Source organism: Hibiscus syriacus, unplaced genomic scaffold (genome assembly GCF_006381635.1).
Source record: "Hibiscus syriacus cultivar Baekdansim isolate YM2019G1 unplaced genomic scaffold, ASM638163v2 tig00110684_pilon, whole genome shotgun sequence".
Classification (NCBI taxonomy): Eukaryota; Viridiplantae; Streptophyta; class Magnoliopsida; order Malvales; family Malvaceae; genus Hibiscus; species Hibiscus syriacus.
The window spans coordinates 1,499,339-1,504,946 of NW_024062824.1; the positions used below are offsets into that span (position 1 = coordinate 1,499,339).

The 5,608-nt window shown below is 35.6% G+C and overlaps 1 pseudogene; it reads left to right on the forward strand.

Moving 5' to 3' along the window:
* Positions 1–208: 208 nt before the first annotated feature.
* Positions 209–5,144, forward strand: LOC120138348 (annotated as a pseudogene).
* Positions 5,145–5,608: the final 464 nt, after the last annotated feature.

A 5,608-nucleotide genomic window follows, 5' to 3' on the forward strand; every position in this document is an offset into this window, starting at 1 on the left:
ATAAGAAAGATTTATGATACGAAATTGACCCTCTACCTAGACAAAATTTCTGATTATGTCACACGCAGTAATCTAGTTTCTAGCCTGTAATTGTCCCCTGGCTTTGTTTGTAATTTTCTTTAGTTCTAAGCCTCTTTCTATTTATCTGCTGATTCTCTAGTCAGTATCAGAGTCTAACCTGCCACTCGCCTTTTCCACTCTCTCTCAACTTAAAACTCATTTTCTCCGACCATACAACCGGAGAAGCCGGTTCAGATCCGGTTCCGGCGGTTAGTTACAGAAGAACAATATTGAGATTCAAAGGGCAGGGATGCCGATCCCTGATGCAGACCGTCAACGAGTGGCCACAGGGAAACATCCGATGTCGTCTTCAACTCGACCGGTGGTTCGTGCTAGAGTTCCGCTCCGGCAGCTGTTTCGAGTCGCTTCGGTTGCCTGCGGGATACAGTTCGGGTGGGCTTCACAGCTTTCTCTCTTGACACCTTACGTTCAAGAGCTTGGTATAACTCACCAGTGGGCTAGCATCATATGGCTTTGCGGGCCGCTTTCCGGCCTCCTGGTGCAGCCCCTGGTGGGTCATTTGAGCGACCGATGCACCAGCAAGTTCGGTCGCCGCCGACCTTTTATTGTTTCTGGTGCAGTTTTGATTATCGTTTCCGTTTTGATTATTGTTTCCGTTTTGATCATCGGTCACTCCGCCGATATCGGATGGTTGCTCGGCGACAACGAAAGCTCTCGTCCAAGAGCTGTGATAGTGTATGTTTTCGTGTTTTGGATTCTGGATGTTGCTAATAACACCACTCAAGGTCCTTGTAGAGCTCTTCTTGCTGATCTTACCGGTTAGTGTTTTTTCTTAATTAATTACCCTTAGAGAGCTTAATTGGCATTTTTTTAATTGGAAAAATATGATTATTTCGTTTTCTGTGGCATATTTTTAAAGAGTAGAGCAAAGGGGTCATCAGTCGTCATGGAATATAAAATTATCTTTCAATGATCGCCTCTAGTGCTTGTCGTTTTTACCATTTTTGAATAATTATTTGGTGGATGTTGTGACCCTTTAGAGTTCACATATGACATTGCTTATAATTATTAGTTAGTTGCAATAATGTTTTGTCTAATTTTGCTTCCGTACAGTTTGATAGACTTTTTGATTGCTTCAACTGAGTTTTGGTTGGTGTGCAAGTGCAATGAGCCACTTAAGGATTCAAGTTAATAAGCGATTACCAATTCAAGGTCATAGTAAAACAATTAATCTTATACACGCAAGTGAAGATATTTGATTTTTGTTGTCTGTTGGTTTGCATTTTAACTGGAAAACAAATTTATATATTTCCGCGGTTACAATTTTGCAGTGCAAATACAACACTTTGGGTTTATTTGGATCGTCAAATACCAGTAAAAAATTGTCTTCAACTGTTTCATGCATAAATATAAAACCATGAAATTCACCTGATCTTCTGACTTTCCCTCTTATTTCTGGAAAGGACCATCGAAAAACTCGGGTTGCAAATGCTTACTTCTCTTTGTTTATGGCTATCGGCAATGTTCTTGGCTATGCAACAGGAGCATATAGTGGTTGGTTTAAGATTTTTCCATTTACCTTGACAGCTGCCTGTGATGTTGACTGTGCGAATCTTAAGTCTGCTTTCTATCTAGACATTATTTTTATTGCAATTACAACATATCTAAGTGTTTTAGCTGCTAAGGAAGTACCTCTAGGTTCAGGTGATAGATCTACACCCTTTCACGAAGAGGGGCTTGAACAGTCAGGTGGCCATGCTGAAGAAGCTTTTCTATGGGAATTATTTGGAACATTTAGATATTTCTCAGGGCCTGTATGGATTATCTTGTCTGTTACTGTACTGAATTGGATAGGATGGTTCCCTTTTCTTCTCTTTGATACTGACTGGATGGGTCGAGAGATCTATGGTGGTGAACCAAATGTGGGGCAGAACTATAATGCTGGGGTCAGAATGGGTGCATTTGGCTTGATGTAGAATTCAGTTTTTCTAGGAATCACTTCAGTGCTTATGGAGAAGCTTTGTAGCAAATGGGGTGCTGGTTTTATCTGGGGAGTTTCAAACATTCTCATGGCTCTGTGCTTTCTCTCAAAGCTGATTCTATCCTATGTGGCAAATCATATGGACTACATTGGCCATGGTCTACCCCCAGTTGGCATTGTGATTAGTGCACTAGTGATTTTTTCCATCCTTGGTGCTCCATTGGCGGTAAACTGCTCTTTTTCACCTATAGAAATTCATGTGACTTCTAATTGAATGCGTCTAGAAGTCATGTAGATAGCGGTTTCTTTCTCTATGACTATATATTTGAATGATTTTCTTGGATTTAAACATGAAACACCATGCAAGTCTTGTGGCATGAAAGCACTAAAACATTGATACTTATTAAAGTGGTGTTAGGGCCCAAGGTTAGGTTGGTTTTGCTAATGTTCCAATCAATCCTTTTTTTCTTTCTCTAACGAAAAAGACATAGGAGCATTCAGTTCGTGCATTCAACTAATGCTGCTGGTGCTTTGTTTCAGATTACATATAGCGTTCCGTATGCTTTGATAGCCTCACGTATTGAGTCGTTGGGACTTGGCCAAGGTAGAGTATTTTTATTTTCTATCTAGAATTGTTGCTGAAAATTGTTTTTCGGTGTCTTTGTGGAGAAGCAGTTAAGGCACTGATTCTCTGTTGTTTTCTACAGGATTATCAATGGGTGTCCTAAATCTTGCTATTGTCATTCCACAGGTATCACTTTGCACCTGACCCCGTTTTAAATGTGATTTGTCTTCTTTCTTTGTGTTGTTTTCGGTAGAGGGGAAGGGGAATAAAATGAACTTGATTGCTATTTATTAATTCTCCCCATTTCTGTTCACTAAATTCAGTTGATTTCCCCTCCCTGTCCTTGTGGATTCATGATAGGGAAAGGAGCCCTGGATTTGATTATGATTCTTAGAAAAACCACATCAGCAATTTGGTGGAGGATGATTAACTTATATATCACGTCTTGTAGTTTAGTTTTCATCTTTTATAAATATATTTTTCTGGAAATTTTGGTCTTATGAACATATTTTAACCATTTTGCATGATATGCATTAATGAGTAGAAACATAATTAATTCTCTTATTATGAAGATGAAATTTGAACTTTGAACGAACAACCATTGGCAATTTAAAAGAAGAGGATTGGAAGTCTAACAGAAAAATAAAGGTCATTACATGGCTAGGAGTATTAAACTTTGTTGCTTATGTGTGGAAAACTGATTTGGAGCATCTTGTCATTTTATTTGTTCATAGTTCCATTAAGAATAACCTGACCCCCTTTAGTGCAAAGAGAAAACCCGCCTTCCTAAAATCTATTCTCGTTAGCAAGAACCCTCTTTTACTATCATATTTACAAACTAATCAAGGATTTTTCCTTTCTATCGTAGTTTTAGTTTTATCAATTTCACGATATGTTGCGACTAGAGTCCTTTGCTCAAACTTCTCTGAAATTGAAACTTGATGCTTTATCTGTGCGTATCCGTTTGAAATTGCTGAACTTTATGCTAAACACATTAAATTTGGATCTAGTATTGGTAAATTTAAAAGACTGCCTTTTATTTGGAAATCTAGCATAACAAATTTTAGGTATAAATCTCAAAATTATACTTAAGTTTGACATAATGTGCAATATGACGTGTGAATTTTGATTTGGTTGAATTTTACACATGAAAGTTTGAATTTGATTCAATTGTACCCATGGAAATTTGATTTTGATTCAGTTGTACACATTTAAAAAAAAAAATCCAATCATTTTCTTATTGGGGAAATATAATTGTTTTTACATGCAAAATATATAAACATAAATGGTGCCACATCATCAACAGGGTTAATTGTTTATGAAAATTGAATCCAAATCAATATTTCATGTATATAGTTTCACCAAACTTAAAATTCATGTATCATATTGCGCATTTGATCTAAGTTTATGTGTTGTTTGGAATTAAGACGGGGCGTCTCTAAGGGGGAGCACCTTGAGCAACCACTCGGTGCTGCCAATTTTTTTTGTATTTATAATTAGGGCCCTCAATTTTTTATATTTATAATTGGGGCTCCTAATTTTTATAATTTCATAAAGTTTTTAGTTTTTGAACCTCTTTTTCTATTTCTCTTATTAATTCATCCAATTTTGGATTAAATTTAACCATTTTTTATATTTATAATTAGGCCCCCTAATTTTTATAAATTCATAAAAATGTTTAGTTTTTGACCCTCATTTTCCATTTCTCTTATTTATTCATTCAATTTTGAATTAAATATTTAACCATGTTTTCTCTTTTTTCAAATCTTACTCTTCAGTTTATCAAATATTCTTTAATTTTTAGTCTTCTTCATTCTCAATATAACAATAAAATAATATACGATTCTTTTTATTTATTTATTATTCAAAATCAAGCTATGTATCATACATGCATTCAATTTTTTTTTATATTTATTCTCTTTTAGTTGTATTTAAGGTATTTTCTTAATAAAGTAATAAAAATAATATATTTTCACAAAATTTAATCATTTTTCTATAATTTATTTATGTAATATTGAATTAATTGTTCAAAGTAATGAAATATACTTTCATTTTATAAAGACATATTTTGAGTTTTCGCTGAGGGCCTCGAAAATATCTAAGACGGCTCTGAATTTAGATGACAATTTTTCTCTGTTGTTAAAGTCTTTGTCCAATATGTTCCCCTTAACTGCATCAACTATGTTCTTTTAATATGCCTTTTATCCTTTGGCCTTATCATTAACCAATATGTTACTTGATGTCCTCTGTAGTGTTGCTACGTTTAATGTTATGGATGTTCTTCTATTGTCCTTTTTCAAGCAATTGAAATCACAAAACTTTGGCGTATAACAACAGGTTGTGGTGTCTCTGGGAAGTGGGCCATGGGATCAACTATTTGGTGGTGGAAACTTACCAGCTTTCGCTGTAGCAGGCGTTGCAGCCCTCACCGGTGGACTGGTAGCTATCTTGGCTATCCCTCGAAGTGGTTCACCGAAGCCCAGGGTCCTCCCATGAGGTAATTTGTTGTGCCTTATTTTCTGTTTGCCATCAACATGAACATTAAATTTGGATCTTCCCATGAGGTATTTTGTTGTATCCTTCCCCCCCCCCCCATCAATTTGAATATTAAATTTGTTCATACTGCAAGAATTTGTAAATAGATATTGTTGCTTTATTGATTAATAATTTTTTTCCCCTTTGGCTTATTATACAAACCGGTACCAGAACGTGATTTTTTTCTTCTCAAATTGGCACCTAAACTTGAAAAAATTCTCAAATTAGTACCTATGTTGACTTGGTATCTAAACAATCAATCATGTTGCGGACACGGTATTGACCACTCAAAATGATGATACCATTAAGTGTCGCGTCTCGCGTGTTAACTTTTAACTGTTGAAATATATCACCAGTATCGAATATTATTTTTTTTCCTTCTGATTTTAGATACTAAGACAAGAAATCAGATATCAATATGTGAAAAAATGGCAAGTTCAGGTAAATCAATTTTTATAATAAGCCTTTCTTCTCTTTGAGAAGAAAAACCTGCCCACCTGAAGGAA